Source organism: Pelodiscus sinensis, chromosome 11 (assembly GCF_052426305.1).
Source record: "Pelodiscus sinensis isolate ZL-2025 chromosome 11, ASM5242630v1, whole genome shotgun sequence".
Lineage (NCBI taxonomy): Eukaryota > Metazoa > Chordata > Testudines > Trionychidae > Pelodiscus > Pelodiscus sinensis.
In genome coordinates this window covers 19,164,327-19,188,907 of record NC_143062.1, presented here as the reverse complement: position 1 = coordinate 19,188,907, position 24,581 = coordinate 19,164,327, and the positions used below count along the sequence as shown (strand labels likewise).

The 24,581-nt window shown below is 50.2% G+C and overlaps 1 protein-coding gene across 8 annotated transcripts in view; it reads right to left on the bottom strand.

Annotated features, from left to right (window-relative positions):
• PC (pyruvate carboxylase) overlaps positions 1 to 23,402 on the bottom strand; it is a 241,752-nt gene extending 218,350 nt beyond the window's left edge. For 2 of the 8 annotated variants that reach the window (XM_075939019.2, XM_075939016.2), the window contains exons 1-3: positions 23,314 to 23,347; positions 20,795 to 20,911; positions 19,214 to 19,367 (exon numbers count right to left, since the gene is read on the bottom strand). The gene's annotated coding sequence lies outside the window, so the exon portion shown is untranslated. Of the gene's footprint in view, positions 1 to 10,491; positions 10,516 to 16,667; positions 16,690 to 19,213; positions 19,368 to 20,794; positions 20,912 to 23,313 lie in introns of those variants that run through there. The other 6 variants (XM_075939025.2, XM_075939017.2, XM_075939020.2 and 3 more) reach the window with 5 other exon arrangements.
• Between the last annotated feature and the right edge of the window lie 1,179 nt (positions 23,403 to 24,581).

The following is a 24,581-nucleotide window of genomic DNA, read 5'->3' as shown; positions in this document are numbered from 1 at the left end:
CTGAGATCAGGGATCCATTGTGCTAGATTCTGTGCAGTCAGATTGGAGGTAGTGGAGGGGCGGGTATTGCACGCCGAGATACAGCAAGAGTGAATCGTGTTCAAAGACGCACCAGTAAAGTCAATATAGTTAACCATCTACAGGAAGCATATACAGGCAGTCCCCGGGTTACATGGATCTGACTTACATTGGATCCCTATTTACAAATGGGGTGAGGCAACCCCGCACTAGCTGCTTCCCCCCAGCAGACCAGGGAGACGCGAAGCTAGCGTCCGTTCCCCCCCCCCCCCCCCAGCAGACCAGGGAGACGCGGAGCGGCTTTTCTCAGCAGACACCTCAGCTTGAGAATAAAGGACTGAGGGAAGTGAGCTCTGGAGAAATGTTTGGCTAGAGTTTCCCCTACAATATGTACCAGTTCTGACTTACATACAAATTCAACTTAAGAACAAACCTACAGTCCCTATCTTGAACGTAACCTGGGGGCTGCCTGTATAGACACTTCAAACCAATATACACTCGGCTTACATTGATTTAGCTTAATTTAGTAAGGAAACAATTTTATTAGAAATCTATATAAATCAGGTTTAAATTAAATTATGAGTTTTCTGTTTGTTTGCCTGCCAAGTTTTCTAAATTGGTAGGTAATTAAACACATTTTAATATCTCCATTTAATAAGTAAATAGGTAACAAGCAGAAAATTTTAGCAGTTACACGTAGCTCACTTGCCCCCACCACCTGCGCTGCTGTCTGATGCAGAGGCAGCAGAGCGGGGCTGAGGGCAGGCGACTCCCTGGGAGTTGATGCATGCGGGGAGGCAGCTTTTAAGATGGTTCCCTATGTGTACTGGCAACCTGCATGTAACCATGAAAGTTACCCGATGAGCCCAGGCTCATCAGTTAACCGTTTACAGTTACACGTTCACATCCATAGTCTTACACTAAAGTAACTTTATGTAGATCAGGATGAATGTCCAGGAGAATTTACAGGCAAAGATCTAAGGCAACACATTGCCAGTGGAGACAGGGAAATATTAATGCCATTAGACAGAGCGCGAGGAAGACCTCATCTGGAATACTGTGTGCAGTTCTGGTCACCAAAAGTGAACTTAAACTGAGCCAGGTGCTGAAAAAGCTCCTAGGCTGACAGGGAATGGTGGCATGGAGACTGAAAGAGCTGGGCTGGTTAGGCTGACAGTATGTCTACACTGTAGAATTTTTTTGGAATAACAGCTGTTTTTCCGAAAAAACTCCAGTTACGTCCACACTGCAATCATGTTCTTTGGGGGGAAAAAAAAAATCAAAAGAACTGAGAAGGTTTTCCAACATTGGTAAACCTCTTTCTAAGAGGAAGAGTTCTTTTGGAAAAAGGCGTGTGTGGGCAGGGAAGAGGGAATTCTTTCAAAAGAAGAGGAAAGAGGGAAAAGCACAGGTGCCCTGGTGGCCACTCCATCCATAGTAATCACAGTTTAAATGTGAGATAGCATCCATTCAGTGTAGACACTATCTTTTGAAAAAGCAGATCGCTTTTTCGATGCACTTTTGCTGTGTAGACGTTCTCTTTCGGAAGAAGTTTTTTTGGAAGATCTCTTCCAGAAAAGCTGCTTCCAAAAGAAGCCTGCAGTCTTGACATAACCTGAGAGGGGATCCGGTTGCTCTATATAAATACATTGGCAGGTTAACCCCAGGGAAAGAGAAGAGCCATTGGAGCTCAAGGACACAAGAACCACTGGGGATAAGCAGCTCAGGAATCAATAAAAGCTGAAAATGAAAAAAAGTTTCTTCCTGTCAGAGGAAGAAAGTTCTGGAACAGCCTCTCTGGTGGAGAAGTGGGGGGAGAACAACTCAGCTAGCTACCCATGAGGGTAATTAACAAGAAGCACAGACCAATGGTTGTGGAGAATTCTCCATTGCTGGAAATTCATAAATCAAGACTGGATTTTTTTTAAGCAGATTTGCTGTAGTTCAACCAGGAATCAATTCAGAGCAGCGTGACATGGCCTGTGATGTACTGCAGGTCAGACTAGATGAGCACAGCGGACCCTTCTGCCTTGAGAATCTATTAATCCAGATTTTAGATAAATTTATGAACGGGATGATGCAAAGGGGTTGCTTGTAATAGCAGGGAAATGGACTCAGCAACCAGGAGGTTCCTTCCACACCTAAGTTCCTATCCAGTTTACACACACAAGTTGTCCCACTTGAACTCTACTGGTACACAGCATTGCTCGCATGGGTGCAGTTATATTGCTATAGAAGTGTTTCTACTGGTATTGCGATGCCTACATGGGACACAGCACAAACTACACCAATGCCAGGCATCTTTATACCAGTTACTAAAGGCTTTTTAGTCTGGAAGAGAATGGCAGGACAAGAACCAGTGGCTGGACGTAAAAGCCAGAACAACTCAAATTAGAAAGAAGGTGCAGTTTTAGCAGTGTAGGAGACTAACCACTGGAACAAACTTCCAAGGGAAGGGTGGATTCTACAGCTCATGAGTCTTCAAATCAAGATCTGGTGGCCTTTCTGAAACACAAAGTGCTGGGTTCAGTGCAAAGGTAGCTGGGTGACAGATTTTCTGGCCTGTGCTATTCTGGATGCTTTAATGGTCCCCTCTGATCTTAAAAATCTCATGACTATTGGTTTAATAACAGATATAGGCTGACTTAGCCTCTTTATGCCTCATCTTCCCATCTGTAAAATGGGAATAATTCCCTCGCACATGGAGTGTGTGAGGATACATACAATTAAAGTTGTGAGGCGCACAATAGCTGCGGCTATATAAAGAGAAACTGGGATAAGTTTCCATACCAGCCTAAACAATTTTCAGTGGCAATTGGTACCTCTCCCACAATGCACAGTTCCCTAGAATCACTGCCAGTAATTTGTATTGGGATAGTGCATAGGGGTCTTAAACACGGATCACCCTCCCATTTTACTCCAGAAACAGAGACTACAAAGATAGTCCCTGCCCACGGCTGCACTGGATCTTTATGGAGAAAAATGCACATAATCAGGCCCCCAAAGAGACAATGAAATATCCTCCAACTACATATACTTATGTGGGATTTCTGATGCAATTTTAAATGGGAACAGGGTTTCCAAATTCCTCTGGCAGCTTTTGAAGAGCTCACCCATGTGTGTGTTAGATGGAATTCAACAGCCTGGAGCAACTGCTTATTACTGTGATGAGGAAAGAGGAACCAAGTGCAATGTAGCTTAACTAAACAATGACTAATGGGACTACAGCTATCTATTTTTGAAAGCCGTTAAGCCTGAAGGAAGAAGGATTTGAGTTCAGGACAAGAATCAGTGGGTGAAATTCTCTGATTGGTGTGATACGATCCAGAGGAGTCTTTTCTCAGCTGTTTCAGATTGGTGGCCCTTCTTCCAAGCCAAATAATGTCACAACACTTACTTTATCTGCATAGTAAATGAATCGATGATAAACTTTAACATACTGGGGAGAAGGGGTGTTTCAGGAGGTTTCATAGAGCATAAGGTCGGAAGGGTCCATTAAATCTATTCTGACCTCCTCTATAGCACAGACCAGTACATTTCAGCCATCTACACCTACATTAAGCCCAAAGACTTAAGTGTGGTTACATTAAAGTATTTTGGCCCTTGGGAGACTAAGCTACTGTGGAGCAGGAAGCAGGAGAGGCTGAGGGGCGATCAATGACCAACGGACAAAGCCGCCTGATGGCAAGGATTGCTGAGGGGAGCCATGCCCAGGTGATCCCAGAAGGATTCAGGATTCCCTGCCCAATGCCTTTCATAGCACCTTCCCCAAGGGGTCACAACCCATCAGCTGAGAAGCTCAGGACTAGATAATTAGAATGGTCCATAAAGCAAATGTGAGCGTTTTCTTTCATTATTATTAATAGTATATTTTCATCTGTCACTAGCAGAGTGTACCTGTCCATATGGTTTTGACTCTATCATCCCTCTTTGTATCTTCCCACTGGCTCCCCCTTTTCCAGCATATCAGACAAAGGTTACTTATCTTCACTTTCAAGGCCCTTCACAGCCACTCCCCTCATACCCATCAGCTCCCATGCACTAAAAGAAGCAGTCCCACCTCCAATCAGCTCACAGTGCCAATCTCTATTGCCCACTTCTTACATTAACACACACACACACACACACACACACACACACACACACACACACCTTTGTGCTTTCTCCCGGGCTGCCCTCAAGGTTTGGGGGAGGAGGGGCAACATCTGTAAACATCAGCAAAGCTACCTCATTCCCTCCTTCAAGCCATGAGGTACCAAAAACCTGACAAGGATGAGACCACTGGTGTACAGATGCCTCTGCCCACCATACTGAGCCTTGTGTCTGTCACCATCTGTTATCTCTTGGCTTATACTTAGTCAGCTTTTTGGGGCAGGGACCATCTATCTGTTCTATGTTGTGCCTAGCACAATGGGACCTGGCCCATGACAGGGGCTCCTGGGCGTGGCTTCCATGCAAACAATACACTGTAATCTGCACCATATGGGGATGGATATTTCACTCCAGTTCGGACTGGGTAGCACACGGCGAGAGAGGGGAGATTCTTTCTAAGGCCAATTGTACCCTAGAAAAACTGTGCGGCTATAGTTCAGTCTGGTTGAGCAGTGACATAAGCCACCCCAGCAAAAGCATCAGTTTGCTGCAATTACTGCACCAGCCCCAGGGTTTTTGATGGCATAGAAACATTGCCCCAAAACCAAAATGCACAACCCAGTCTCCCCCATAAGAGGCGTAGCTATACCAGAACTCTCTTGCACAGGCTTCCTCCAGGACTCACTTCACAGCTTACCTTGAGGGATCAGCAAGAGACCACGCCAGAGCAACTACACTTCACAGCTATCTCGCTCTTCTGGGGAAGTGCTCAGACTTGTCTGAACAGGGATGGTCAGACTGGAAGAACCAGACTGAAAGGCAGCAGATCTGGGCTTTCCCTGGCGATTATAAACTGGTTCTGTTCCTGTAACTTAAGCCAGGCCTTCCCTCCATACTTCTGCCCATGGTCGAGGGAGCGGTCTGAGTGGTGCCAGCAAAATCCCGTTGCGTAGAATGAGGTAGAGTGTAAATTTATGGCACAAGAGCTATTCCGGAATAGCCCCCATATGAACATTTATGCTGAACAGAAGTTCCTTTTGCAAGTTAAGCTGAATTCAAATTCAAAGTGGATTATATAGGCAAGGGCCTCCTACATGATCGAATCCAATCCCTGCTACCACTGCCAACCCCATTTAGAATCCTGGCAGAAACTTAGTCAGCAGCATCCTCTAGGGTTGCCAGGTATCCGGTTTTGAACCGGACACTCCAGTATTTGAGCTTTCTGTTCAGGATACAAATTGAGAAAATATAAAAATGAAAATATAAATGTCTGGTATTTTCTAGATAAGATGTAATGTAGATTGTGATGTAATGTCAAGCGTGTCTGGTATTTTCGTTGAAACTATCTGGTAACCCTAGCATCCTCAAATGAATCAAGGGTATTTGTTCTCCACTGCTCCTATGGGAAGGCTGTTCCGGAACCAGAGGAGACCCTTCTGATGGCTAAAACTTTCCTTAACAGTCTCCACTGATTAATGGTCAGTTTAACCCCTTTGATCTTGTGCTGACATTTTCCTTTCGCTTCAACAGCTCTTCCCCCTCTCTGGGGTTCTCCCCCAATACATTTAGACAGGAAGCAACCAGATCCCTTCTCAGCTATCATTGGGTCAGGCTAAATAAGCCCAGCTTTCTCATTCTCTCATAAGATCAGCAGTCCCTGCCCCTGTTCAGCCTAAGACCCCTTCCCTGCACCTGATCCATTACGCTAAATCAGATTAAGCTAAATCAGAAAAAAGGCACTCTTTACATCAGGGTCCTCAGAGGAAGCTATTCTGCAAGAGCTATTGTAGTTCATTTCCCTAAATAGATCTAAATGCTGAAAACTATTGCAGTATTGCCGCCCCTACTGTTTTATCAAGAGTCTGGCAATATTTGCCATTTTCCAAAAAGCCTGAGGCTCATGCCATCACATGACAGTGTTAGAAAATGTCAACTGCTTTTTTGCATGAAAAGATAAGGCTCCACCCTGCACAGTTCCAAGAAAAAAACGTGAAACCTTGAAGCCACTGGACCCTGCAGACTCAGAAACCAAAAGACAAAGACCCCAGCATTTTTTTAATGGCCAGATTTTTAGTCCAGTCTCACACTATCGTGCTGTGTGATGGCTGGTTTTTTGAACACACTGGTAGAGCCCTGCACAGACACAAAATCTGTATTTGCAGCTGAGCCGCAAACATGGTTTTAGTGGATCTCAGCAGATTTTCAGAGCTCTAGACACTGGCAATACTCATGTGCTCAGTGAAGGCCTGTTGAATATTCGTTGCATTGCCAGATTACCCATGTAAATCTGCAATAATTAATTTGCAAGCCCTTGACCCCTTATCAGTACCATGTCTGAAGTGGGCTCAATAAAGAGCCCTCCCTCCCAATTACAGGCAACAGGAGCTTCCTTTGCACTGCCAAGTAGCACACACTCTTCTCCAGCTCAGTCATGCAGGCAACCCAATTAGTAATGAAAAAATTGCCAACTATTCAAAGACAGAAGAGTTCTAAAATAAAACAGATCTCAGCTTGTCTGGGACTGCAGACAACCTGAGCCAAACTGCAGGGTGGGGGACCAGAGGGAGCTGCCAACCAACACCACCTGCCCGATGACTCCAATGGGGGGGGGGGGGGGAAGAGATGCCCCTTGCGCAACAGAAATAGCTAGGTACCTAAGGAACTTATACATGACTCTAGTATCTGAGCATTTCACAGCTGCTAATGCATTTATCCTTATTGTGAGGTAGGACAGCCCTGTTATCCCCATTTTATAGATGGGAAAATTGAGGCACAGAGAGGCTCAGTGACTTGTCCAGAATCACAAAGAAGTTTTGTAGCGGGGCAGCAGCCCAGATCTCCCAAGTTGGAAACTAGTGTCTTAACCACTGAGCAAGGTTCCCCATAAACTGGACACCTGCGCACTTGCACAGCAGTTTTCTGGTCTCTGCTCAGAAGTTCAGAGCTCCCATGCAGGCAGAGAGAACAACTGATTGGCGGGGAAGGGGCTCTCACTGAGCAAGCAGCTAAATGGAGCTAGCTGCCTGCTTGAACTGAGGAGTAACCAGAGCTGGTAAAAAGGGAAATAAGGAGACAATTAGTATCTGGGAGGATAGGGAGGGAGGGAGGGAGTAAGTAATTAAGTGGCTGATGAGGAGTCAGAAGGGACAGGAGTTTAGAGCATCCCTCTGCAGGAGGAGAGAGAGGCAGAAACTCAGCACTCTCAAGCCTCCGGGAAGCGGGAGATAAGGGGCTGACTGCATGGTGTAGGTGGGGGAAACAGAGGGTAGGCGGGTGCTGGCATCTGTGCAGTGAGGTAGAGGCAGGGGGCAGTTTGTTTGGGGTGTCTGACTAGCTGCAATCCTCTCTGTCTGACTGGGATGAGGCGGGGAGCAGGCTGCACGGGAAGTATGTGTGCCAGGACATTTGTATGATTGCATTGCAAACAAAGTTTGCATAGGTGTTAATGGCTTAAGATAAGAAAGAAAAAGATTCTTTTAACAGAATGTTTTAGGAGTGTTGCAGAGATCTAAAACTCTGAATTTAATGATTTTTTAAAAATCTGTGTTACTAATTAATACATGATAATCTTAAAAAACAACAAATGATCTGGTAGCACTTTATAGACTAACAAAACACGTAGATGGTATCATGAGCTTTCATGGGCACAGCTCACTTCTTCAGATAACCGGTCATCTGAAGAAGTGGGCTATGCCCACGAAAGCTCATGACACCATCTACGTGTTTTGTTAGTCTATAAAGTGCTAACAGACCATTTGTTGTTTTTTAAGTTTATCCTGTACAGACTCGGCTACCCCCTGAAGCTAATTACAGTGAAGTCTTGGTTATCCGACCTAAACGGGACCAAAGGATAGTCGGATAACCAGAAATGTTGAATAATAGGGACAGCAGTAGCGGCAGCGGGGGGGGAGGAAGCATCCCAAGCTGGTTCCGCTCTTTGTCTCGGGGGAAGTTGGCGCGTGTGCTGCCCCCTCCCCAGCAGATTCCGGACACCGCGTCCTCCCCCCTTCCTCTTCCTCTCTCCTGCCCCGGGCCGTCCGGACATACCCAAAGCCCCGGCGCTCCTGCCTCTCCTCAGCCCGGTGGCGGCCCCTCCCCTCGCCACCCCTCCTTCCCTTCCTGCCTCGGCCCGGACATGCCCAATTTCCCAGTGCTCCTGCCTCCCCTCGCCACACCTCCCCTCCCCTTTTCTTCCTGCCTCGGCCCGGACTCCCTTCTTGCTCCGGCCAAGAGCCAGGCTCGCTCCGCAGGGGGACAACTCCCTCCCTCCCCCCCCAGCCTTCCCCTTCCTCTTCCTCCCCCGGGCCGCCTGGATGAGCCCAAGGCCCCGGCGTTCCTGCCTCCCCTCACCATACCCCCCCTCCCCTTCCCTTCCTGCGTCGGCCCGGACTCCCTGCTTTCTCCGGCCGGGTCCAGGCCCGCTCCTAAAAGCGGAGCCGCTAACGTGGCAGGACGGCCAGGATTGGGCCCCGAGCAGGACACGGGCTTAGCATACCTGAACGCCGGGTGAGTCTGCAGCATGAGCGTAAGCTGCCCCAGGCGTGGGGCGGGGAGGTAGGGTTGCCAAGCCTGCACTGCGTGCCATTGTCGTATGAAGTGTCCCTGGAGTCCCGTGCCATCACGAGACAGGCGGCACCGTCAGATAAAACGGACGGTCAGATAGTGAAAGTCGGATAACCGAGACTTTACTGTAATACATGTATTGCATTAAGGCCAGATCTTTGCTATTTGGTGGAGTTCTGGCTCTTATGAGTCAGAGTAGCAAGTTCTAGCTTGAGTTGTTGGAAAGGTTGATACCTGTACTCCACAGGCAGTGTTAATTTTCTTTATTTGATTTCATACTAAATATTATAAGCATTGCTCCTTGTTAAATATCCCTTGTTTTAGTATATTTTCTTTCACACATATGGACTGCTTAAAATTATGTGTGTGTGTTTTGTTTGTATTGGTGGTGCACATCCACACACTCACTACCTCAATATTGGTGGTGCACATCAGAAATATCAACCCGCCCAAGGATAGAAAATGTTAGAGGGAACACTGCCACGGAGCCATCCTTCCTCCCTTGGAGGACTGCCCTTTTGGACTTGAGCAGCTGCCAAGGGCTTGAATGCTGAGATCAGTGGACTCCATGGCTTGGACCTTTGAACACAATGCAAGAATGGCTAGATTGTGGAATTGCGGTCAGTAGCGGTTAGAGCAAGGGACCGGGTTCTCCTCTCCTTTCTGAAAGGGGAGTCTTGTAGTTAGAGGACCGGTGAAGTTCCTGGGTTCCATCTACAGGAAGGGAAGGGGAGACCCAATGCTTAGAGAAGGGTTGGGGCTGATAAGATGCCTGAGCTGTATTCATAGCTCTCCCACTAATTCACTGTGTGACCTTGGCCAAGACCTTTCCTCCTCTCCGTGCCTCACTTTCTCCTGTAAAATGGTGATAATGCTCGTGAAGAACACAATGATCCCAACCAAGATCCATCAGACCATACACTCTGGTCAAACCTGCTCAGCTTCCCCCTTCCCATCGTCTATCCAGGCTGATGCATAAAAGAGAACTGAATTGGGCTGCCAGGGACTGGAAAGCCGTGCACAGCTCAGGTCACCCTGCTCTAGAACAATGGACCCAAACTGGCCCACCTCAGAGGAGTGCTCCTAGGCTGATCCAGGAAACAGAGAGCTGCTCATACAGAGCTGGCTCTGCTTAGCCTGGCCAGAGAGAGGCAGAGAGGGGATCTGCTCCCTGAAAATTACACCCAGGATACCAGCAGGGAGGGAGAAGAGTTACTGAAGTTGTAGGACAGTGTTGGCACAAGAACAAATGGGGACCAATTGGCCAGGAATCAATGGAGGCTGAGAGGAGAAGGTTTGTGCCCAGCAGGGAAGGGAGGTTCTGGAGCAGCTCCCAGTACCAGGAGTGGGCGGTGCAGGCAAACAAACCAACTCGTTTGAAGACGGAGCTGCCTATGTTTCCAGCTGGGATTCCATCAGAGGGTTGGCTGTGACAGCTCAGACCAATCTCAATGACCCCGGAGGCTCCTTAGTTGCATTTGGGTGGCGCTAGCCTGCATCCACACTGCAGAATGGTCCCCAGCTCTTCTTCAGTACTTTTTGTCCCTGCATCTCCAAACGCTTTACAAAGGAGGTCTGTATCGTTAGCAAACTTGAGGCACAGAGAGGGGCAGTGACTTGCCCAGCAGGGTAGAGGCAGAGCTGAGAAGAGAACCTAGCTTTCCTGAATCCCAGTCCAGTGCTCTAGCCACTAGGATATGTTGCTAAGAAGTTACAGTCATTTGAGTTTTAGCCTATTACGCATCTCCAACCAGCCATCCCAAGCTTACAGCACCACCCTCCTGAGCGAGAGTTTGTGCACATGTGGACAGGACTTACCTGCAATAAACTCGATCTTCCAGCGAGGTGCTCCCAGGGGAGTCAATCACACAAACAATGATCATTAAAATCCTTCCTTCACACACATCCACAGTGCTGAAGGCCGCATTTCCAAGCAAAGACCTGAACTGCAAAACAAGCCTCACCACAACGGATACGTTTTAGGGTTACTCATCCGCTGCTTCTTGCAAGAACATCAATCAAGACTGTGCCAGCGGCAAGATCAGAAACATTCTCGCAAGAACATGAATCAAGACTGTGCCAGCGGCAAGATCAGAAACATTCTCTGCCATCACATGTGGAACAGGATGTTCCTACTGAAGGCTAAGAGCCGAATCTCCCAATGAGGGGGAAGTGAGGGTGATGGATTAAACAAGAAGGGGCAAGCCAGAAGACTGAAGGAAGGTGCAGGACTTGAAATCATGTGAGCAAAGCCGTAGGCAGTTTTTTGGGAGGCCCATCTCAGATGTCTGCTGCAGGTAGTCGGACTGCCATTCCAGTTATGACAAAGTTTTAACCACATAGGAAGGCTATAGCAGCATTTCCCCAAGGAAATCACACTTTGGAGCTCTCCTATCCCCCCAGAAGTTCTTTCCCCCAGCCAGGTCCCCTAGGATCCTTGGTCACCATCTCCTGCAACTATGGTCATAACAGATGAGTGCGTCAGTCTTGGCAGTTAGATTCATAGATTTTAAGGCCAAAAGGGATCATGAAACAATCTAGTCTGACCTCCTATGTAAACACAAGATCCAGATACCATGTATGGAGCTCAATATCCTGTGTTCCTCTAAAGCATCTTCCAGAAAAGCATCTAGTCTGGATTTGCAAATACTAAAACATGGAGGAGAATCTCTCTCTTCCTTTGGGAGTTTGTGTCAATGGTAAATCACCTGCACTATTAAAAACAAAAAAAACACCTTATTTTTCCTTTGAACAAGTCGGACTTTGACTTCCAGTCATTACTACCATAGTGCTAGTCATGGACCATGAGCCCTGTGCATTACAAACACAGATGTATTGGTTCCTGTTCTGCCAGGTTACGGAGCCCTTTAGTACACAGTATTTGTACAGCTGCGATTTCTCCCTGTGAAGGTGATTACACATCATCAAGTCACACCTCGATCTTCCATTTGAGAAGCTAAACAGAGTGAGCTCCTCAGATCTCTCGCCACAAGGCATTTTTGCCACCTCCTCAAATCACATTTGTTGCTCTTTTCTGCACCCTTGCTAAAAAGGTCCACTCTGGCTCAGCCACCAAGATGAGCTTCAAAATATTCATTTATAAAGCTTTATAGAGGGAATGCCTAAACTATAGTAAATATTCTCCTATTTATGTAAGCACTTCACTTCTTCAATTGGGTGAAGGTTCACTGGCTCCAAATTAAAATGTGCTCAGTTTCAAGATGGTTTGGGTGTTTTTTTTTTAACTGCAAACTCACTCCAGGATCTGAGTCATCCCCAGGAAGAGAGAAAATCAACAGCCCAGACTCTGCCCTTGGTGACCTCCTTTCCATCACCTGCACATCATGCCTTTAGCAACAACCAGGCCACCCCCACCAAAGGATTTGGATCTGCATTTGGTGACGGATGCCAGTGCCGGAATGGAATCCAGCTCTCCAAGGCTTGAGATGCTAAAGTTTGTGGCTCTGACAGTGAGGCAGGCAGGTTGAAGATCTGCTGAGCAAGAAGATGCTATTTAAACAGTTCATTTTCAAAGCAGTGCAATATTTTTCTTGCAGCTGACAACAACCAAATGCAGAGCCTTTGGATGGAGAAAAGTAACAGTCTTAACACAGAGCGTCTGGCACTACCACAACATGGAATCTCTTCTGCAATCAAGAGATCAGGTTGCCTACCAACCATAATAATCTCCTTGCTGAGCAATGTGTGCTCAGAGCTGCTTGGCTCCACTGATGCCTTGGTTCTGGTTTTGTAGTGAAGAGAAAAAGTTGAAGCCTACCTCTTCCACTGAGGCTGGCAGAACTCAAGCTACATGATCATGCAGAGAAAGGTATGTGCTTCCCCTCTCTAAGTAGGCAGAGATCCACCGCGAGTAATGCTTCTTATCCTCTCCTGTTGGCTAGGAAACTCCATCCCATCCTGGACTCCGTTATTCCCACCTTTGTCACTTCTCAGTTGAACTCCAGCAACGATCACATACCTGGGCACAAAGCCTTCAGTGCTCAGGAAGCTCCAAGTACAGACAGCTGCTGCAGCACATCTGCTCAGCCAGGCAGGCTTCCACGCAGACATCAGCCTTGTCCTCCACACCCGTAGATCTAAGCCTTGGACTCTGTCTGCAAGGCACTCCGTGGTCAGGGTCCAAGACATTTAAGAGCCATGATGAAGAACCTGGTTAACAGATCTGCTCCTTGGGCACAAAGTTGCTCTCAGCAAGAAAGGGAAAGCTCGTCTGTGCAGGAGAGAACTCAAGGATAGGTCCGTGGCTGTGGAATGAACTTCCCCAGGACCAAGGACCATCATGAACCTCCCCAACTTCCATTGCAAGGCCAGGCACGTTGAACTTGCTTTTTCTGACCAACATTTCTATTTAAAAAAATCCGGGACCACAGAAAAACCAGTCGGGGTCTGAACAAAAGTGAGTCCCTGTCTGAGAAGCAGAAAGATACACCCCACATTTCCTTCACACACCAGAGCCTGGGGGGGCCAGACTAGTAGATTGTGTGGTCCCCCCCAGGCTCTGGAGTTCAGTGTGTGGCAGGAAAGCAGGCTTGGGGTGTGGGCTCTAGGCAGGAGGGAGGGTGCAGGAGTGGGTTGGGGGCTGGTGGGTCTTGGAAGGCAGTAGGGTGTAGGAATGGGCTGGGGGTGAAAGAGCTAAGAGGGTAGTAATGTGCAAGAGTGGGCTGAGAGGGAAGTAAGGTGCAGAAGTGAAGTGGGGGTCAGGAGTCTGCATGGGAGGAGGGTGCAGGAGCCTCTTTCTCCCCCTGCCTATGGGTTGGAGCTGGACCTGGCTTGCCTGACTCTGGGCCACGAGGCTTGGGGCATCCCCGCACTCAGCCAGTGCTGGCCCTCCAGCCCTATGCGGGGAACTGGAGTGCCAGCACCAGCTGCCCAATGCTGGGGGTGAGCCCTGAGCCTCGGGGGTCAGATCCAGGTAAGCCGGGGGGCAAATCTGGTCCCCAGGCCTTCTGCTTCCCAACCCATGAAAGACTTCAGTAACTCAGCCACAGGTTAGGAGGGTCTATTACAGGAGTGCAGGGGGAGAGTTCCTGTGGCTTGTGAGGTGCAAAAGGTCAGACAAGATGATCAGGATGGTCCTTTCTGGCCTCAAAGTCCCTGAATCTATAACTATTGTCCAGGGTGAGGGGTTCCCGGGCACCACAGCAATATGTGGGCCCGGGGAACAAAGAAGTAGCCAGGACAATCTAGTGGATCCCATAACTGATAGATACTGCAGCAGTAAGGGCATGGGCGTATCAGACAGACAGACACTGCTTGAGCAGTCAGGGGCTGCGCTGGATCACAGCACAGCCACTGCAACAACACAAAAGCAACCATTGCAGACACCTTCCCCACCCGTTTTATTTACTGCGTGTCCTTATTGGGTTGTCCGGCTCTCAGCTGTGCTGGCACCTGACACTCTGTCTCCCTTCACCAGTAAGTGGCAAAGATAATTCTGAAAGCCAGCTGTGTCTTGCTGCTGAGCACCGAGCTGCACATTAACACGTCCTCCGGCCCTGCTCACACAAGGAATGATGCAGCCCAGGCAGCCAGACAGACGTGGAGGGGGAAGCCTCGCACCTGTCCCCTGCGGAGGAATCCAAGGCACGAAGGCCCAGCTGATCAGCGGCCCCTTGCAATGCAGGAGAAGTTCCTTGTGGTTGCAAAGTGCTTCACTCCCCATATATGAGAGTGCACACAGGGAGTGCGTGTGTGCCCGCTGAATGCTTCCTTCCCTCCCAGACATTTCACACTTGTATATGCACCCGCAAAGTGCTTCCCCCCCACATGTGCATGCAAAGCACTCCCCCTGCACTCTCATGTGAGCACCATACACACACAAGAATACAAACCGTTCCCTCATGCACACACCTCTGCCTGTAACCAGGTGACTAGATAGCAAGCATGAAAAATTGAGATGGGATAATAGACATCAATAAAACAAAGCCCCAAATATCAGGACTATCCCTACAAAATCAGGACTTTTGATCATCTCAGTCTGCGCGCACACACACTCACTCACTCACACCTGCAAACTGCCCCCCCCACTGCACATATTCACTCGTGTGTGTCTGTAAAGTGCTTCCTCTACACTCAAGCCTGCAAAGTGCCCCCTCTACACGTGTGCCTATAAACTGCTTCCTCCTACACACACACTCAATCACATGTGCACCTGCAAAGTATTCCCCCCCAGATATCCACCTGGCATGTGCAAATTGCTCCCCCATCCACACATGTGTCTGCAGGCTTCTCCCCCTATAAATATCTTCCTTGATCCATTTAAAATCCTCCCTTCCACAGCAGCCGTACAAGAGGCTGTAGCAGTAGACTCTGAAATCAGCTGAGCGTTATGATCAGGGCTCAGACTTGCTCCCGCTTCACCATGATAGTCAGAGATGGGAGAGATCTACAGCCACCTCTCCACCCACTCCAGTGCAAAGTGATTTGAGGACAGAAATACCAAGTTATCCCAAAGAACAAAGAGGGAAATGTCTCAGGGGGCTACAAAATTGTTGTCCTGTGGCTCAGGATGACTAGGGTCGCCAGATGATTTCAACAAAAATACTGAACACACTTGCCGTTACGTCACAATCTACATTACATCTGATTTAGAAAATACCAGACATTTATATTTTCTCATTTATATTTATATTATGTTTCCCGAACAGAAAGCTCAAATACTGGACTATCCGGTTCAAAACCGGACACCTGGCAACCCTAAGGATGACGTTTGCCAGCTAGTGAAAGAAATCTAGAAACCAACAGAGTCTGATGCTCAGGCAACAGCCTCTGTTCTGCCCCATTCTCCAAGACCCACAGCATAGCTGATGGACAGCACCTCAGCTACGGCACTGATACCAGTGCTCTGTACTATCAGGCAGCACAACCTCTGCAAGCGCCAGTTAGGATACTGACTATCTAGAAGAGTTCAACTTGCACCTGATGAGTAATCCTCCTATGGCTGCCTGTGCCTGGGTTCTAAAGCATTCTACAGACATGAAAGAAGTCACAAAGCCTCTGTGTAGGTTGGCTTTCTCCCACCTTTTTACAGGTGGAGAAACTGAGGCCCTCCCTGACCATGCCCAAGGACACACGGAAAGGCTGTGGCAAAGGCAAAGATGGGAACAGAACACAGGAACTCCAGCTTCCAAGACCACTTGATCCTCACTCCTCTCAAGAAGGAAGGAAGAGAAACCATGATTCCTGGCTCCTTGTTCTCTATACTCTCCACTCTAACCACTAGACATCACTCCCTCTTCCATTGCTACAAACAGAATCCAGCAATCCTGAGGCCCCCAAACCCACATTTGCCACAAAACTGAAACCTAGATGTTCTTGGAGATTAAATCATAGCCTTTTTTTCCCAACTTTTACTACCCTGGTAAATCATTTATTAGCATGACCTTTTAATAGCCCCACTAAAGGCTTACAGCCCTGCTGTGACAATCATTAACTAATCAATGTTTAAAGAATTAGCTAATTAGCCCTTAATTGAAACAAAAACTTTCAGCAAACAACTCTTGAGAGACAAAGTAGGTTGTACTACAAATCAAATACAGAGAACAGCTGTTTCACAAGCAAGCCAGTGAAAGGGAGGGGCCTACCAGGCATACCATGCACTGCCCTACAGTGATCCTGAAGGCAGGGAAACTGCAGACACATTATGCCTGATAATCCACTATAGGTTGGACACAGAATCTGCCAGGTCAGCTTCTTTGCCCTGGGTTATACAGAGCTATTGGGAAAATAGGATTATTATCCACTGAACATTTGGATTTCCTTCTCCCTCCCTCCCACTGCCAAATTCAGATACCAAAAACATTTCAATCAAAAATGGAAATATTTTAATTTGGAAGTCTCATGGAAATGAGGTTTGGATTCCTCATGCTCCCATTCTCCTCCCTAGGCCAGCCTCTCTGGTTAGAGGACGTCTCCCACGATTCAGCAGCCTCCCCTCCTGCAGAAGGCATGCAGTTCACACATCATGAGACTACCTGGCTTTGGTGCATCCAGGGAAATGTAGTTCAGCTGTTTCATGCTCCCATTCTCCTCTCTTAACTAGGCTTCCTTATCAGATTACATTTCCCATGATGCAGCACAATGTCCTTCTAAAAGAGGGGAGGTGGTGTATCACGGAAATTCACAGCCATGATGCATCAAGAAAAATGAAATCCTGCGAGGGGACCTAGCAAACAGAGAAGGGGACATGAGGCAACTAAACTACAATTCCCATGAGACAGTGCAGCTGCATTTCCAAATAAAAATATTTTAGGTTTAGTACTTTAGATTTTAGGCACCTGGTTTTTTTATTTAAAAATCTATTTAGTTAAAAAAAAAAAAAAAAAAAGCTTTGACAACAAACTTTCTGCCAGCCCTAATGTTCAAACTATGAAACCCACTATGGAAATAAAATTAGGTCTGTCCTTTCTTTACAATACAGCCTGAAAGGAGCTTTTCCAAACACACCTTTTCTGTTTAAAATATCAGATCTTGAGATACAGCTTCTGCTTTGCCAGAAGTCATTTTGGAAGATGAGGAGGTCTCTTTGGAAGCTCTCAGCCTTTCAATGAGAGACTGATCTCCCATAGTGGGAACTCTCTCAGCTCCTAACTGAATTGGCTGAATGAAAATGAACTTAGCTTAAAAAAAAAAACAACCTGCATGTCTTCAAAAAAAGAGTACAGACCCTAGTTTCCTGCTTAAATAGGAGTGGGCCTGGAGCAGCGTTTCTCAAAGTGGTCCACAGACCCATTCTGAGAAAGCTGCTACCGAGCTGCTCCAGATTGTTTATTAACCAGCCACAGAGCCTCGCAGCTCCCATTGACTGCGGTTCGCCATTTGCAGCCAAAAGGAGCTGCAGGAAGCAGTGTCCTGGGTCACTCTGCTTCCTGTGGCTCCCATTAGCAGCAAACGGTGAACTGCAGCCAGTGGGAGTTGCTAGGCTCCGTGGCTGCAGAGCCAGGAAGCAAACCGGTGTGGCCCGGTAGCAGCTTTCTCACAGTGAGTCCACAGACCACTTTGAGAAATATTGGCTCAGAGGAAACAGCCCTGTGGCCTAATGGGTAGAGCGCTGGACTGGGATTCAGGATTGTTCCCAGCTCTGCCACTGGTATGTGGGATGACTATGGGAAATTCGCTTCCCCCCCATGTCTCAGCTTCCCCACCTGTAAATTGGGGCTAGCGATACACCTTTGTGAACTGTTTTGATGACAAGTGCTACAGAAAAGCTGGGTATAATTATCATCAGTTATCCTCAAATGGTCATATACATGTGGCTCAGCATTAAGAACTGCACTACTGTGGCAGCCTTAGGATGCGGTCTCTGAGCCTAACGCAAGACAGATGAGCCAGAGCCAAACATGCCCCTGTAGATTTGAGGCCCCAGCCAGTTTCCATTTGGAGCCCAAGCCCCTGGCAGAGCTAAGCTTGAGGTTAGAAAGCAGCTGTCAGTTTCAGAGAGAAGGAAGGAGCTGGGAAAGTATGGCAGCATGGGGCTCAAGTCAGCCCGCCAAGGAGCAGAAAGTTCCTGGGGAAGGTACAAAGCTCTCAGCTTGGCAAGATGCGAGCTGGGTGCCCATAGCGGTGAGAGGCAGGAGGGACAACCCATGTCCGGAGCTGACAAGGAGACCTGCAATGTGTCACCAGAGAGGCAGTGGGGCAAGCTGTCCTGTGAGGAGAGCTCTTCCCACCATGCCATCCACTTCTGAGCTCAGGGAAGAGCAGCATGATCTGGCCGTGGGGTGTATACTAGATGGAACTAAGGAGATCTGGATTCTGTTCCCAGCTCTGCCATTGACCCGCTGCGTGACTTCAGGAAAGTTTCTCTCCCACCCTTTGTCCATTTAGACTGTGAACTCCTCTTCAGAGCAGAGTGTGTCTTGCTATGTGCTGGTGGGATGCCTAGCCTGATGGAAGGCCATGAAGCATCCTGTCCAACAGGACCTCATCTCGGTTAAGGGGTCTGTGCAACATTCATCCCAACAGGACCCCCCCCCATCTTGTCTGGGACCTTCAGTTGCTACCATTATACCAATTAGTAACAAGGTATTACAGCAAGAACATGCTCTGGCAAATTTAACATGCAGCAGCAGTGCCCCATTCTCATACCACCAGGTTGCCAAGTTCAAAGTTAAACACAGAGACCTTGATCCATAAACTAAATCTCCATCATGGGGGCAGGACTGGTCCTCCCCACATCCAGATGGCACCATCCTCTCCAGTTAGAGACCACTGTGAGAACAAGCCCCACAGTCCCACCAGCTAAAGGCCAACATGGACCCCACTACACACCAGGCCCTCCCTTTTCAATAGGCAGATCAGTTTTCCCACTGTAGAGTGCATCTTTTCCCCTTGTCCTGTTTGGTCAATTCCCAGTTGCAGCTACCCAAATCAGACCCTGAGCTCTAATCACAGGGTGGAAGCCCAGACACATCATGCCCCTACAGACAGAAGTTAGCAAGAGATGTCGCCCTCCCAGTACATACAAGAACTAGGCTCCCTTACAAACCTGAAGACCTCCCTGTCCATTACAGACCAGTACCTGAAAGAGGACACAACCAGTATGATCAATGGTCTCAGACATTCTGAGTGGTCCACGGGATCAGGGAACGGGTCCCATCATGGAGATTGGGAGAACAGATCAATCCCAGGCTGTCAGGAAGCACATCACAAGAGGCCTTTCTAGACGTTCACATCTGCAATTGAAACAGATGCCAGTAACCCTGGAGTGATAATTACCAGGCAATGACTCTTCACTAATTTGAGATTTATGGCTGAGATTGTGTAACTCATACAAAGAGAGCCCTAAAGGGCTGCACACTCAACAACTCTGCTGGTTTTAACTGTAACCTTGCCCACTCAGTATCCCCAAGCACTCACAAAGATGCTGTACAAGAGAACCATGCCTGCTTGTTCAGTCGGGTATGCCAATGGGTATGGGATGATACAAACTACACACCTTCTTCCTGAGGCACAGTCCTGTACTAATCTACCCACAGCAATACAGACCAGTTAATCCCTCCCCTGCACAATAAACTGTTCCATCCCAATAGAAACCAGTGCAGGTCCTATACTCTACCTATCACAGCCCCATTTCCCCAACATAGACCATTATCCAAATAGCCCACATACTTGTCCATCCTTCCCAATATAGCCCAGTCTGCCTCCTCATTACAACAGCAGAAGGCCCACACCCAGATCATATTGAGGGATATATATAGAGGCAATAGGAACTAAAGATGACTCCATATTATGGGGATACAGATTAGTCAATATTCGGATGGCAGAAGACCAAGCAGTCTATAATAGCTCATAATGAAGAATAATGCCCCTATTCAGAGAGGTGCAACTGCTGTGGCTTCTAATCAATACATTAGTCCTTACTAAAGTGTCAGAAGGCCAAGGACAGATCTACACCAGGAGATAGATACTAATCCATATTAAAGTTAGAGAATCTAAGGTCTGGGTCAATATTGCAGAGTTACAGGCCAATCTCAAAGAGGGAAGGGAACTGGGGCCACAAATTTCTCTATTTTCTAAGAGGGGGAGGTATAATTTATCAGAGAGGGAACTAAGCCATGTACCATCAGAGGTGGTTCTAATCTCTACTGGAAGATAGAAACAAGTCCACAATGTAAGGGAAAGCAGATACAGACCACTCTCCCACAACACTCCCTGCCATATAGTGCCCCAAAGGGTAGTAGGGTCTCAGACAGATTTGTATTAGGGCTGCCCGGTCCAAACCCTGTGGTGGAAGGAGAGATAGGTTTTATTGGGCATCTGGGATTGGTCCATATGGGTCATACATCAAAGTCCTTACTGGGAGTCAAAGGGTACCCTGGTATGGTTCCTTGAGAAGGAAATTTAGACATTGGTGTGCTCTATATTAAGGAGACTCCCAGGCCCCACAATGGGCAAAAAGGAGATGGATTTGTATGGGGCAGTTTGGACTTTTCCATATAAAGCCATACACACTGGTAATACACAGGGGAGCCCAAATTAGTCCCCTAGAGATGCAATAACCCCAAATATGGACTAATCTAGGCAACACAGCTCACTTCCTGACATAGACTGGTCCATATGATGTGATACAGGCTAGCCCCCAGAAAAAGCATGGACTAACCTGAAAGCCTGGCATTCCAGAGCCAGCCCAGCCCTTGCCAGGGGCTGTCCCAAATCAGACAATCAATGGTACACATGTGGCAATTCAGCCCAGTCCATACAGGGATGACAAAGAAATCTGGTCAATACAGAGAAGGAGAGACTAGTCTATATAGAGTCATACAATCTAATACATGCCAGGGAAAGGGGAGCCCTGCCAAGTCCTTGACAAGTGTGGTCCATAAAGGTAATACAGACTGGTTCAAGGGTGGGGGGTGGAGAAGACTGGACCAAACAAGGAGGGAGAGATCAGCACTGATACATATGAGGAGATACAGCCTGATCTACATGAGGAAGGGAAGGAGGAGCTGACAATACAGTACAATAAAGTACAAATACAGAAGGGAGCAAGTGGAATATACAATAAGGAGAGGCCTAGCCCTGGTCATAGAAACAGCAGACTGGAAGGGACTTCAAGAGGTCATCTAGTCCAGTCTCCTGCACTCATGACAGGACCAAGTAGTATCTACAACCTGACTCATATGCTGGGGGATAGTGTGTCCATCAAGGGGAGGCAGATCATTCAGGGGGGTGGGGTGTCCAGCACAGGCTCATTCAGGGGGAGAGATTCATCCATATAGGAAGGGGGGGACCAGGTCCATATGGGGAATGGATATGTGTACAGCCTTAGTCCGTGCAGTGGGAAGGGACGGTCCATAGAACAGAAAGGGTGTACAGCCTCAGTCCATGCAGGGCGTAGAGCAGGTCCCTTTGGAGGCAGGGGCTATACAGCCCGGGTTCATGCGGGAGGAAGGGGCTGGTCTCTTTGGAGGCAGCGGGTATACAGCCCCGGTTCATGCAGGAGGCAGGGGCTGGTCCATATGGGGCAGAGGGTGTACAGCCCGGTTCATGCGGGGGGGAGGGGTTGGTCCCTTTGTGGCAGGGGGTGTACAGCCCGGTTCATGCGGGGGGGAGGGGCTGGTCCATATGGGGCAGGGGGTGTACAGCCCGGTTCATGCGGGGGGGAGGGGCTGGTCCCTTTGGGGCAGGGGGTGTACAGCCCGGTTCATACGAGCGGAGGGGCTGGTCCCTTTGGGGCAGGAGGTGTACAGCCCGGTTCATGCGGGGGGGAGGGGTTGGTCCCTTTGGGGCAGGGGGTGTACAGCCCAGTTCATGCGGGGGGGGGGGCTGGTCCATATGGGGCAGGGGGTGTACAGCCCGGTTCATGCAGGGGGGAGGGGCTGGTTCCTTTGGGGCAGGGGGTGTACAGCCCGGTTCATGCGGGGGGAGGGGCTGGTCCCTTTGGGGCAGGGGGGGTACAGCCCGGTTCATGCGGGGGGGAGGGGCTGGTCCCTTTGGGGCAGGGGGGGTACAGCCCGGTTCATGCGGGGGGGAGGGGCTGATCCCTTTGGGGCAGGGGGGGTACAGCCCGGTTCGTGCGGGGGGGAGGGGCTGGTCCCTTTGGGGCAGGGGGGGTACAGCCCGGTTCATGCGGGGGGGAGGGGCTGGTCCCTTTGGGGCGGGGGGGGTACAGCCCGGTTCGTGCGGGGGGAGGGGCTGGTCCCTTTGGGGCAGGGGTTGTACAGCCCGGTTCGTGCGGGGGGAGGGGCTGGTCCCTTTGGGGCAGGGGGGGTACAGCCCGGTTCATGCGGGGGGAGGGGTTGGTCCCTTTGGGGCAGGGGGTGTACAGCCCGGTTCATGCGGGGGGGAGGGGCTGGTCCCTTTGGGGCAGGGGGGGTACAGCCCGGTTCATGCGGGGGGGAGGGGCTGGTCCCTTTGGGGCAGGGGGGGTACAGCCCGGTTCGTGCGGGGGGGAGGGGCTGGTCCCTTTGGGGCAGGGGGGGTACAGCCCGGTTCGTGCGGGGGGGGGGGGCTGGTCCCTTTGGGGCAGGGGGGGTACAGCCCGGTTCGTGCGGGGGGGAGGGGCTGGTCCCTTTGGGGCAGGGGGTGTACAGCCCGGTTCATGCGGGGGGGAGGGGCTGGTGCCTTTGGGGCAGGGGGGGTACAGCCCGGTTCATGCGGGGGGGAGGGGCTGGTCCCTTTGGGGTACGGGGGGTACAGCCCGGTTCATGCGGGGGGGAGGGGCTGGTCCCTTTGGGGCACGGGGGGGTACAGCCCGGTTCATGCGGGGGGGAGGGGCTGGTCCCTTTGGGGCAGGGGGGGTACAGCCCGGTTCATGCGGGGGGGAGGGAGCTGGTCCATATGGGGCAGGGGGTGTACAGCCCGGTTCAAGCGGGGGGGAGGGAGCTGGTCCCTTTGGGGTAGGGGGGGTACAGCCCGGTTCATACGGGGGGGAGGGAGCTGGTCCATATGGGGCAGGGGGTGTACAGCCCGGTTCGTGCGGGGGAGGGGCTGGTCCCTTTGGGGCAGGGGGGGTACAGCCCGGTTCATGCGGGGGGGAGGGAGCTGGTCCATATGGGGCAGGGGGGGTACAGCCCGGTTCATGCGGGGGGGTACAGCCCGGTTCATGCGGGGGGGAGGGGCTGGTCCATATGGGGTGCTGGGGACCCAGCCCACCCTACCCCAGCGGGCCCCTCTTACCCCGCGGCGCGACAGCCCCTCGCTCCCCAGCTGTCAGGTACCAGCCACCGCAACTTACTCGGATATCTCCTACCCCCTGCCTGCCCCGCCCACCTGCATTCTCATTGGCCGTGCCACTACGATCCCAGCTCCCATTGGCTGCTGTTGCCACACCCTCCTCTCCTCCTTATCACGGCCCCAGCGCCCGATCTGTGGACGAGCAGCCCTGTCACTCACCGGTTCAAGCCTGGCGCCATCCCACCCCCCGGTGACTCATCCCCCTCTCTATTGGCCACCCCGGATACTGGCCGCCTGCTATTGACAGAATCTCTCATGCCTATTTTCCATTGGACAATGAATTTATCAATCTACAGCCAAGAGTCCCGCCCAAGGGGGGGAAACGTGGCGGCGCCTTCCCCCATCCTGGAATGGTCATTGGCTGGCTAGACTAAGACCTCCCCTGCCGCGATTGGTGCTAGGAGGAAGGGACGGCCCCCAATGTGGTGGGCGGGGCGAGTGACTCATTCAGCCAGGCAGGGAACATGTGACCATAACACTGTAACAGCGCGGGCCCCCAGCTGGCTTGGTGCGGTGTGTGCGGAATGAGCGTGGGGACAGCGCCTGGGGCTGCAGAGACCTTGCGCGGGGCTGCAGACGGGCTGGGGGGCGCCCCTTGGGACGGGGCAGGGGCTGCAGGGGGACCCTGCTCGAGGCTGCGGACGGGCTGGGGGGCGCCCCTTGGGACACCTCCCTCCTCTGGGCCGTAAACAACGAGCGGCGTCAGACTGCAGTAAGGCTGTGTCCTGAGCATCCCCTCTACGTACCCCAAGCTGCCTTCTCGGGCTCCCCGCCTTCCGCGTTGCCAGGCCACTGCCCGTGGGACCCAAGACCGCGGACTTCCTCGCTGTGAGGACGCCGAAATGGCACCTGGGAGGCAGGCAAAAGAACCCAGTCCAGACCCCCGTCCCGTATTCAGGAGGGAGACTAGCTCTCTGAGGACTGATCCTGCTGGGAATCCACCTTCTCGCTGCCGAGAGAGGGGCTGATAACGCACAGCGGATCTATTCCGATTCCATCCAGGCGAGTCCACATTTCTTCCCCCCCCCCCCCCAACAAAAAAAACAAACCCTCTCACACGTGTCCTTACTGGGATCAAGTCCCTGCTGAAGAGCCTTTCTGCCGCAAGGTGACTGGCAGGTGACACAGAAATGGTCTTATTGGCAACTGTTCCTCCACACACCATAAAGCTGGAATGTATTAATGAACCAGCATGTAGAAAAAAGAAAGGA